We start from the raw sequence: 12,288 nt of genomic DNA, 5'->3' as shown, positions 1-12,288 counted from the left end.
ATAAAATATCAAATTGATCTACATATTGAATTGCCTTAAGAAGTGGTCAACTTAAAAGGCAGGTCAGCCTAGTAAACATATACACATATACAGTAATCCCTCGCTACTTTGCGGTTCACTTTTCACGGATTCACGACTTTGCGGGTTTTTAAATATAGTAATAGTATTTCCTAGTCTAAGAACAACAAAACAAGTTCGGTGACTAAGTGAGTTGTAACACGGGCTGTGATTGGTACCTGGGAGGGAGACGACAAATCACAGCTTCCCGCTTTCTAATCGGGCCCGTGATTGGTGCTGTGACTGATGCCCAGATCCCACAGCACCTCCCCTTGTCTCTCTGTCACGGCCATTTCGCTTCAAGCTTTCTCGCCGAAGCGGTTTACTTTACACTGTACTGTGTGTGATTTTTGTGGTTTCTTTGTGTTGAACTTCGCTTCAATTTTCACCCCCTGCAATGGCTCCCAAACGTGCTCCTTCTTCCAAGGCTGGTGCTGAGCCTAAACGCCAACAAAGAATGATGACGATCGATGAGAAGGTGAAACTGCTAGATATGTCGAAGGAAGGGAGAACGTTCGCGGCTGTAGACTGGCTAAGGATCGGCAAGAGCGGTCACAGGAATGGGACGACGATATGGTTCGATCTGTCCAATTTTGGAATTTTTCATGACCGCCTACAAGCTGCTCTTCGACCGGAAAAAGAAGGAGCGGCAGCAACTGCCGATCACAATGTTTTTGCAGCCACGCAAAAAAAGAGCCAGTTCGTACTACTACTACGGATACACCTTTGGAAACCGTGGAAGAGGTGCCCCAGGAAATGGCACCGGCGTCTGAAGAGACGTAAAATACAATCATCGGCTGCGCAGTAAAAGTCATCATCACCTTCATCGTCCTCATTTTTACCGCACAGCATATTCATCACCATCATCACGTCATATATAGGTACGTGTACTTCGCTAAACAGTAACTGTAAACTTATCTACCGATTTCATATTGCTTAACAGTTGTCCCTGTTATTAATAGAGTAAAGGGTGGGTTGTAAACAGTACAGGGAGGGTTTAAAAACGTCCAAATACACGTTCAATAAATATGGTGTCCCTACTCCTCGGAAATTCGGTTATTGCGGCCGGCCTTGGAACCTATCTCCCATGATAAACGAGTGATTACTGTACATACAGGTGCCGGTCATAAAATTAGAATATCATGACAAAGTTGATTTATTTCAGTAATTCTATTCAAAAAGTGAAACTTGTATATTAGATTAATTCATTACACACAGACTGATGTATTTCAAATGTTTATTTCTTTTAATTTTGATGATTATAACTGACAACTACTGAAAGTCCCAAATTCAGTATCTCGGAAAATTAGAATATTGTGAGAAGGTTCAATATTGAAGACACCTGGTGCCACACTCACTCTAATCAGCTCATTAACTCAAAAGCCTTTAAATGGTCTCTCAGTCGAGTTCTGTAGGCTACACAATCATGGGGAAGACTGCTGACTTGACAGTTGTCCAAAAGACGACCATTGACACCTCGCACAAGGAGGGCAAGACACAAAAGGTCATTGCTAAAGAGGCTGGCTGTTCACAGAGCTCTGTGTCCAAGCACATTAATAGAGATAGAGGCGAAGGGAAGGACAAGATGTGGTAGAAAAAAGTGTACAAGCAATAGGGATAACCGCTTGTACCCTGGAGAGGATTGTGAAACAAAACTGTGGGGGAGATTCACAAAGAGTGGACTGCAGCTGGAGTCAGTGCTTCAAGGACCACCACACACAGACGTATGCAAGACATGGGTTTCAGCTGTCGCATTCCTTGTGTCAGGCCACTCTTGAACAAGAGACAGCGTCAGAAGGGTCTCGACTGGACTGCTGCTGAGTGGTCCAAAGTTATGTTCTCTGATGAAAGTAAATTTTGCATTTCCTTTGGAAATCAGGGTCCCAGAGTCTGGAGGAAGAGAGGAGAGGCACAGAATCCACGTTGCTTGAGGTCCAGTGTAAAGTTTCCACAGTCAGTGATGGTTTGGGGTGCCATGTCATCTGCTGGTGTTGGTCCATTGTGTTTTCTGAGGTCCAAGGTCAACGCAGCCGTCTACCAGGACGTTTTAGAGCACTTCATGCTTCCTGCTGCTGACGAACTTTATGGAGATGCAGATTTCATTTTCCAACAGGACCTGGCACCTGCACACAGTGCCAAAAGTACCAGTACCTGGTTTAAGGACCACAGTATCCCTGTTCTTGATTGGCCAGCAAACACGCCTGACCTTAACCCCATAGAAAATCTATGGTTTTTTGTGAAGAGGAAGATGCGATACGCCAGACCCAACAATTCAGAAGAGCTGAAGACCACTATCAGAGCAACATAGGCTCTCCTAACACCTGAGCAGTGCCACAGACTGACCGACTCCATGCCACGCCGCATTGCTGCAGTAATCCAGGCCAAAGGAGCCTCAACTAAATATTGAGTGCTGTACAGGCTCAGACTTTTCATGTTCATACCTTTCAGTTGGCCAGCATTTCTAAAAATCCTTTTTTTGCATTGTTCTTAATTGATATTCTAATTTTCTGAGATACTGAATGTGGGACTTTCATTAGTTGTCAGTTATAATCATTAAAATTAAAAGGAATAAACATTTGAAATACATCAGTCTGTGTGTAATGAATGAATCTAATATACAAGTTTCACTTTTTGTATGGAATTACTGAAATAAATCAACTTTGTCATGATCTTCTAATTTTATGTCCAGCACCTGTATATAACTAAGTCACACACGCACCCCATACACATTCCCCAGTCCCTTTAAGATCATCCTCTTTGGCTTTGGATTCAACAGGCCGGGGTATTTTACCATTAAATCCAGCGTACTGGTAAAACATAACACTGGCACGTTTCCCCACTACAGTATAAAGAAGCGTTCTCACCGGCTCGGAGACAAGTTTTATCCTGGATGCCGAAGTCTGCCTCACCCAGGCGTAATGGCGTAAACGTCCCTCAAATGAAAGACAAGGCAGCATCGTGCATAACGATGTCCTCCACTGGTCAGCCAGCACTTGTTTTTTCGAGCCCCCTGAACCCATCTACATACGGATACGCTCCCGTTTTAACCCTCCCTCCCAGCTCCTTCTCCTCTCCATTTTTAAATCGCATGCCCCTCCTTTTCTTTTTGAAGACGGTCCCTCCTCTTACGACATACACCGGCGCGTTTATGCAAGGACCAGGCGTGGTTTGGCCTCCTGCTCCCCTTAAAGAGAGATTCTTAAAATTCTCAGTCCCTAGGACATTTATTCTAAAGGGAACAAGGGGCAGAAACAGACAGAGCACATGTAACAGGCAGCAACCATTACAGTATCATATCTGGAAAAGAGTGCAGGCAGGGTGGAATGGGTGGAGAGGACCGTCAGTTGTGATTTGTGACAGACGAATAATGGCAAGAGTGAAAGGGAAGGTCTACAGGAGGGTAGCGAGACCAGCTATGTTATATGGGCTGGAGACGGTGGCACAGGAGACAGAGCTGGAGGTGGCAGAGTTAAAGATGTGAAGATTTGCATTGGGTGTGACGAGGATGGACAGGATTAGAAATAAGAGACATTAGAGGGTTAGCTCAGGTGGGGGAGACAAAGTCAGAGTGGTGGCTCGGAGGGCTAGGGATCTGCACTGGCAATCGGAAGGTTGCCGGTTCGAATCCCGTAAATGCCAATAGGGACTCTGCTCTGTTGGGCCCTGCAATTGCTGAGCGCTTTGAGTAGAATAGTATAGAAATGCAAAGAATTATTCTTATTAAATTAAGAATCAGAGAGGCGAGATTGTGTTGGTTTGGACATGTGCAGAAGAGAGAGGCTGGGTATATTTGGAGAAGGGTGCTAAGGAGGGAGATGACAGGCAAGAGGAACAGAGGAAGGCCTAAGAGGAGGTTTATGGATGCTGTGAGAGAGGATGGAGGTGACAGAACAAGATGACGAGGACAGGAAGATGTGGAAGAAGATGATCCGCTGTGGCGACCCCTAATAGGAGCAGCCAGAAGAAGAAGATCTATATAGAATTGGGTTCAGTGCCACACTGACATTGGGTTCAGGACACACACACACACACACCCACCATGTTAACAAAACTGCTCGGTGTATTTGTGACCCTGCTCAGGGATACAACAGGTTTGGAAAAACAGGGGATGCATTTGACATGCTCAGGGTTTCGTCCTCCACACACACACTTTTTACTTTCCTCACATCTTTACAACTCTGTGTTGGTCAGCAGCATCCTGGGATTTCTACGTTCTGTCCTTCCGCTTTCCTCCCACATCCAAACGCACACTCGTCAAGTTCAACGACCGCACTAAACTGGCCGCTTTCGGGTCCTGGCTGGCGCCCTCTCTGGGTATGTACCCTGCATTGCACCCCATGCTGCCTGTGCCCAGTCTAACCCCAAGCTGATTAAGAAGTGCCCATCACAACGGAGGGATGGCTTGCAGTTTATGAACTGAGTGAATGCCCACCACGTTACCGGACCTCCTAGACAAGCCAGAAATTAAGGTGACCTCCCCACATTTCCTCTCTTGCAACTTTGCTAAACTTTTCGTTTGGCACTTGTGTGAATTTGGGACTCTTTCTGAAGTCCAAACAAACATCTCTCAGTTTTGGATGCTGCAGAATAAAAAGAATTTTTTTTAAGTGGCATAAATTTATTCAAAAAGGCACTTAAAAGATGTTTTTTTTTTTCCTTATACTAAGGCTTTGTTGGTCATATGGGACTAGTCATCCATCCATCCATTATCCAACCTAACTGACTGCCCTATTCCTACAGGGGTTAGTGACTCTGACACTCCCAATAATAAAAGCAATAGAGCTGAGTTGTCACCTGCTTTGGTGTTGGACACGCGTGTTGCTTAGTCGCTTAGTCTGCTTATGCTGAACTAGTAAGTTTCTCTGCTTAAAGCAGCTGTCCATGTTCAGATAAGGCTGTACACGTGGGGCGCTATAAAGGAGCTACATTAAGGCAGAAGTCCACAATTTTGCTCATGGCATCTTGGAATCCATGAAATACCAGGCGCTTTTTAAATTTAAATCTGTCTGCCTCTGCCAAAAAAACTAAAACTGGTCCATCACTGGATCTTCCAGCAGGGCAATGATGGCTCTCTCAATCCCTGCACCTAAATCTGATTATAAACATGTGGGATGAGCTGAAGAGGAGTGGGCACAAGAAAGGAGATTGGCCCCTAGATGATCTGAAAAGAGGAATGGTCTCAGATTCCCAGCTAATCTCCAATCTCATAGGAAAAGTTATTGTGTTATTGGCAAAAGGAGGTGGGGTAAGACATTCAATGCATGGGTGCCATTTATTATGTGGTTTTCCATCCATTTATTATCCAACCCACTATATCCTAACTACAGGGTCACGGGGGTCTGCTGGAGCCAATCCCAGCTAACACTGGGTGCAAGGCAGGAAACAAACCCCGGGCAGGGCGCCAGCCCACCACACCAAGCACACACTAGGGACAATTTAGGAGCGCCAATGCACCTAACCTGCTGGGAGGAAACCCACGCAGACACGGGGAGAACATGCAAACTCCACCCAGGGAGAACCAGGTCTCCTGACTGCGAGGCAGCAGCGCTACCCACTGCGCCACCGTGCCGCCCAGGACTAAACAACAATCAACAAATCCATTTAATTAAATTAAAAGGCACAGATTCATTAACGTGAAATTGCTAACCAGCTTAACTATGGAAAGAAAATGAAATGTCACATAAAATATAATTGGAGACATTTTGAAAAATTTTTTTGGAATAATTTAAGGAATCTATGCATTGTAATTAAATTAATTCTTTTATGGGCACCCCACAATTTTATTTTAAGTCACACATGACTTACAAAATCTTAGTACAGTAATCCCTCCTCAATCCAGAACCCCCCGCGATAGATGAAAATCCGCAAAGTAGAAACCATATGTTTGTATGGTTATTTTTATATATTTTAAGCCCTTATAAACTCACCCACACTGTTAACATTATTAGAGCGCTCTAGACATGAAATAACACCCTTTAGTCAAAAGTTTAAACTGTGCTCCATGACAAGACAGAGATGACAGTTCTTTCTCACAATTAAAAGAATGCAAACATATCTTCACTTCAAACGAGCGCCGTCAGGAGCAGAGAATGTCAGAGAGATAGAGAGAGCAAGCGTGACAGAAAAACAAACACTCAAAAATCAACACGTGCTGTTGGGCATTTAAGTATGAGCACCGCGATAAAGCAGCCGCAAAGAAGGGAGCAATGTGAAGGTAAGTCTTTCAGCATTTTTTAGAGTAGCCTCCGTATCTTCTAAACAAACAGCCCCTCTGCTCACACCCCCTCCGTCAGGCGCAGAGAACGTCAGAGAGATTAAAGCAAACAATCAAGAAATCAATACGTGCTTTTGGGCCACCGCGATAAAGCGGCATTTCTTAGAGGAGCGTCCATATCCTCTGTGCAAACAGCCCCTCTGCTCACACCCCCTCCGTCAGGCGCAGAGAATGTCAGAGAAAGACAGAGAAAAGCAAACAATCCGCTCGGGAAGCACATCGTATATCATTGAGGAGTTTTAGTTAATATGTAATACGTGCTCTGATTGGGTAACTTCTCAGCCATCCGCCAATAGCGTCCCTTGTATGAAATCAACTGGGCAAACAAACTGAGGAAGTGTGTACTTTAAATTAAAAGACCCATTGTCCGCAGAAATCCGCGAACCAGCGAAAAATCCGTGATATATATTTAGATATGCTTACATTTAAAATCCGTGATAGAGTGAAGCCGCGAAAGTCAAAGCGCGATATAGCGAGGGATCACTGTACAAGAAAAAAAGGTTTTACTTTTTAGTGTTTTTTTTTTTTTTAATAAATCGTGTCACTTAAAAAAATCTTTTTTTAAATCCTTTTTTTTTGTCACCTTAATGCCAGCCACACAGTCCTGGGAATGTTCCGAAAACCTTGACTTGGGTTGGAAGATGATTTGACAGATGATTAGCGACGGAGTGGAATCGAACCTACAATCGTAAAGTGACACGTAACAGTCATTCCCGTTCGTTTCTCATTTCAGAAAATCCTAACCACTGTGAAAAGTTACACGTGTGAAGGACTGGAAACGCGTGTCTGGGAGAATCAAACCTTCAGTCCTACCTAGAAAAGCCCAACATGATTTCCAGTGAGTCAATATCACCAGGTCACTGAGCGAATATCGCCAAGAGTATTTAGCCAAGTTTGTATATAAATGATGAAAAATTGGCAAAATTGTAAGAAAAAAAAAATAATTTGATTGAACGATGAACACACTAACCACTTGGCCTGTGCTGCCTACCTCTCTTACTGAAGTAATCTGACAAAATTATATTAATTAATCAAAATTATATTTATATTTAAATGAGTTTGTCAACACTGGTCTTGAACCTACAACCACTTGACCAACTCCACCAATTCATATGTGTGTGTCTTGGCTAAAATCATTACATACAGTGGGTATAGAAAAGAATCCCCCACCCCCGTCTTCGAAATATTCCCATATTTATTTTGCTTTACAGTCTTAAATGAAAACATATTTCTTCCCAGCTTTACTTACTCAATGCACCCTCTAACATCCAAGTGAAAGACATCACAGCTACAGTTCAGAAGACTTTAAAAAAAAAAAATCAAAAACAAGAAATCCTGAGCTGAATAAAGGATCCCTCCGCCAAACTCAATCAGGTGTAACTGCCTACCATTTCCATTGCACAAGACATGCAGGTTAGGTGCATTGGTGATCCTAAATTGTCCCTATTGTGTGCCCCGTGGTGGGCTGGCGCCCTGCCCAGGGGTTTGTTCCTGCCTTGCGCCCTGTGTTAGCTGGGATTGGCTCCAGCAAAGCCCCCAACGTGACCCTGTAGTTAGGATATAGTGGGTTGGAGAATGACTGACTATGGTTACTGTCTTCCTCCCACTGTGCTCAGTTGTAATGAGTGTGATTAGTGAAGCTGTTCCTGGTCCATCCATTCATTCCCTTCCTTGGTAGAGAAACTGACAGCAAACACCTGACTACGGGTGGCCAGCCACTTAGAAAAGATCTCAGGGACAGAGTTGTGGATGGACATAAGGCAGGAGATGGAGACAAAAACATCTCAAAGGCTTGATCATCCCAAGGAGCCCAGTAAAGTCATCATAAAGAGGTACTACTAGGACCCTCCAAACTGGATGGAAGAGCAAGGAGGAAACTGGTAAGAGAGGCTTCCGACAGGTCAATGGCCACTGTGAAGGAGTTACAGGATTTGATGGCACAAAGTGGTCATTAATGGTGTGCAGGTGACGACAATTTCACAAGCGCTCCACCACTATGGCTTGTTCGGGAGGGTCGCACTTCTCAAGAAAGGCCATATGAAGGCTCGCTTGAGCTTTGCCAGAATGCACCTTGAAGATTCTGATGCCAAGTGGGAAAAAAGGTCTGATGGTCAGATGAGACCAAAATCAAACTTATTTGGCCTCAACACCAAACGGTCCACCAATGCAGCTCACCATCCACAACACACCATATCTACAGTTAAAACATGGAGGGGGCAGCATCCTGTTGGGCTCTTGTTAGGATAGAAGGAAAAATGGATGGGGCAAAACACCATCAAATTCTGGAGGAAAACCTGCCACCCTCTACCAGCAAGTTGAAGATGGGCAGAATGTTCACATTTCAACACGACAACAAACCAAAGCTCACAGCAAAATGGACCACATGGTGGCTGAAGGAGACAAAAGTGAATGTGCTGGTGTGGCCAGTCAGAGCCGAGACCTAAATCACACTGAAAATCTGTGGAGAGATCTGAAGATAGCAGACCACCAACGCTCACCACCCAGTGTGACCGACCTTGAACAGTTCAACTGTAACGAAGAGTGGGGGGGCAAATATTACACAATCTAGGTGTGCAAAGCTGATAGAGAAGAATCACAAGAGACTCAGGGCGGTCATTAAAGCAAAAGGGGGGGTCAACTAAATGACATCGACATGGGGGGGTGATCCTTTATTAATCTCAGTATTTCTGGTTTTTGATTTTTTATAATTCTTCTGAACTGTAGCTGTGATGTCTTTCACTTGGATGTTAGAGGGTGCATTGAGTAAGTAAAGCTGGGAAGAAACATTAGTTTGTGTGTGTTTTCATTTAAAGCTGTAAAGCAAAACAATGGGAATATTTCAAAGGGGGGGATTCTTTTCTCTATTCTCTGTATTTGAGGGTGCAAATTGCTGTTGTTGTTCTGATGACAGAATTCAATTTTTTTTACCCTGTTTCTAAAATTTAGCACATTTTAAGCTTCCGTGGGTGAAGAATTCTGAGCACAAAACGCTCCGCAGATAAGGGCTCACCTTTACGACATGAATGCGTGAAAGCAAACCTCAGAGAATCAGGCCGACGTTCACACTTTTCACGTTTTGTCTTCTAAGTGTTTGTCCTTTTGCCTTACGCTTGTTACCATCTACATGTGCAAACCAGTCAGCCATTTTCCAACCCACTACTATATCCTAACTACAGGGTCACGGGGGTCTGCTGGCGCCAATCCCAGCCAAGACAGGGCGCAAGGCAAGAACAAATCCCTGGGCAGGGTGCCAGCCCACAGCATATGTGTAAACCAAACCAATCTATTAGATTTGTCACTTAAAAATGACATGTTATGAGAATAATTCTTGACATTTACATAGTGTTTTTCTCACTACTCAAAGTGCTTTGCAAACTCCAAGCATGGAGGACACGGGACACAAACCAATGTTCTCCTTACTGTGAGGCAGCAGCGCTACCACTGCGCCACCGTGGACTTATCTTTGTCCCGATTTGATTTTTTTTTTTCTTAAAATTTTTCAACCAGTAGCGGAGGGGACAACTCTGATTGGCCATAAGCCCTGCAAATCAGATCACTGCATATGAACTTTTCCATTATAATTGAGTGGATATTTGCTATTTTATCTTTCCTTCTGTTCTGAAGTGATATGTCAAATCCCGTTGGTTTTTATGAATTTTCAATAAATAAATAAATGGGGGCGGTGTGTTACGGTGTATGTGTAATCTGACTGGCAGCAGTCATTAGACAGTTAACAGAACCTTAAGTTGCTTAATGGAGTATTTTTGACGAACACCAAGAGATTTTGAGGGATTATTCTTTAAATGGCAAAACAAACAAAAATATTACGTTTTTTTCCCCAAAAGGCCTCATTTAGATGAAGAGGAACGCCGGGGCACAAATGAGACACACAATATGCAACAGCGTCCGGCTGAGAAAATGACCGAAGCAAACATTTCAATCGCGTCTTCATCTGAGGAGACTCGGACTTTAGCGGCCCCAAAAGACACGCATGCTGTGGCAGAACCGCAAAACGATCGGTCAGCCCCTCGACCTAATTTGCAATCATTTCCGGCAGCTACGATAACGGGAAAGACCCCATGTTACTCTGCAAAATGGTACGAACAGGTTAAAACTGGTAGGGACTGACTTGTGCGTGTCCGCCGTGGCACAACAACGTTTGAATGCGGCGTTTCATTTTTGCTCAACTTTTGCATAGTCCTAATAATTCAGTTACGCGAATGTAGCACAGTATTTTTTGGGGAAAGTGCCCTCTAAAAATTAGAACACCCGTATTATTTTTATAGAGGCCCACCCTAAAATCTACTCGTGGCTACGTGTTTCTCGCAACATGAAGCGCATTTCCAGCTATATTACCTGGTATATGTAAATGAGTGAGGGTGTGGATGTGAAGAAATGCCCGTCTATAGTGACCATAACACCGCTACCCACACAAAGTGGTCAGAAAAAGCTGTTAAAAGTGACGGGCGCTACTGAAGCTCTGCCTGCCTGCCTGTCTGTCTGACGAGTCGAGCCGCTTCAGGCACCACCAACTATGAGAACCACCGAGTCAGACTACAAATTCAAGGCGACTTTATCTTTAACATAAGTGATACAACATAAATATACATTTTAAGCATATTATTTGTATATAACATAGCCCCAAGACACACACACACACACACACACCACCATTCCAGATACTAATCCCGTGCATTAACCCGGCCCTGGCGGCATGTTCCCGTATCATTTCTTCGGATGCTTTATTCATACTGTAAACGCTTTTTAGAAAAAAAAAAAAAAAGTTCTTATGAAACTTTGGAGTCTTCGGATTTTTTTGTGAATTCTTCCGCGCTAAACTCAGGCACGGACGAGACGAGACGAGACAAGCGAGCGACTGACACGGCACCCAGGAGACTCGGTCGGCCTGAGCGTCAACGAGTGAGCGGAAGTCGGACTGAATTTCACCACTAAAGGGGACTACGGAAGACCGTCGCGACATTCTCTAAAGCTTTCTCACTCACTCTCCCTCTCTCTATTTTTTTTCTTGTTATTGCAATCTCTCCACATTCGTCACCCACTTGCCGTTCTCCTTTTTCTGTCCATCCCCGACATTGCCGCCCACGTTCCTGCTCACCTTTCTTTTCCTCTTATCTCCTCTACCACCCGGTATTTCCTCCCTTGTCCGAAGCGCTCATCGCTTACCGACTTTTCTCTTCGTCATTGCTCTTTTTCCTCCTGTCTCTTCTGTTCGCTTTGTCACTTCAATACAGACGCGAGCAGTTCGCCAGCGGAATCGAACAAAGAGAAAGAAAACTACTCATCAAAGAGCGGCTTCTCCACGAGTCCGGAAAACACTGCCATCTACTGTATGGAGGGAGGGTTCTTAATCAGCATTTAATTTTTTCGTCATTTCTGTAGTACTAGGTGTGTACCGTGTTTGCCATTATGAAAGTAGTGAGAAGTCAGGATATACAGGAGGCACAAAGACAATTGTCCAATACTATGCATTATTATTCTGCAAATTCAATTTAACTTAATTTAACTTAATTCTGATACTCAATATGTTCAATTTCCTCATAATAACTATTCATGGTGGCTCTAAAATCGGTACTGAACCCTACTCTCTTTTCTGTTTCTTTTTCCGGTTTCTTTGTGGTGTGCCACCACCGCCAACTCAAAGCTTCATGATGCTCCAACAATGATGGATGGATTAAAAGGCAGAATTCTACGTGACCATCTTCATCAAGCCTTTCCGTGAGAACCCTAAATCCAAAGAGGACTGTTTCATTTATGTTAGGTAGAATGCCCAGAGGGGACTGGGCGGTCTCATGGTCTGGAATCCCTACAGATTTTATTTTTTCTCCAGCCGTCTAGAGTTTTTTTTTTCTGTCCCCCCTGGCCATTGAACCTTACTCTTAATGTTAATGTCAATGTTAATTAATGTTGATTTATTTTGTTTTATTATTGTGTCTTTT

At 43.8% G+C, this 12,288-nt stretch overlaps 1 protein-coding gene across 1 annotated transcript in view; it reads right to left on the bottom strand.

Moving 5' to 3' along the window:
- The window catches only part of LOC120528175 (oocyte zinc finger protein XlCOF6-like), an 81,698-nt gene extending 70,098 nt beyond the window's left edge, over positions 1 to 11,600 (bottom strand). The window contains exon 1 of the mRNA XM_039752261.1: positions 11,448 to 11,600. The gene's annotated coding sequence lies outside the window, so the exon portion shown is untranslated. The remainder of the gene's footprint in view (positions 1 to 11,447) is intronic.
- Between the last annotated feature and the right edge of the window lie 688 nt (positions 11,601 to 12,288).

This window comes from Polypterus senegalus, chromosome 4 (genome assembly GCF_016835505.1).
Source record: "Polypterus senegalus isolate Bchr_013 chromosome 4, ASM1683550v1, whole genome shotgun sequence".
Classification (NCBI taxonomy): domain Eukaryota; kingdom Metazoa; phylum Chordata; class Cladistia; order Polypteriformes; family Polypteridae; genus Polypterus; species Polypterus senegalus.
The sequence above is the reverse complement of the archived record's forward strand: the minus strand, read 5'-3'. Positions and strand labels throughout refer to the sequence as shown.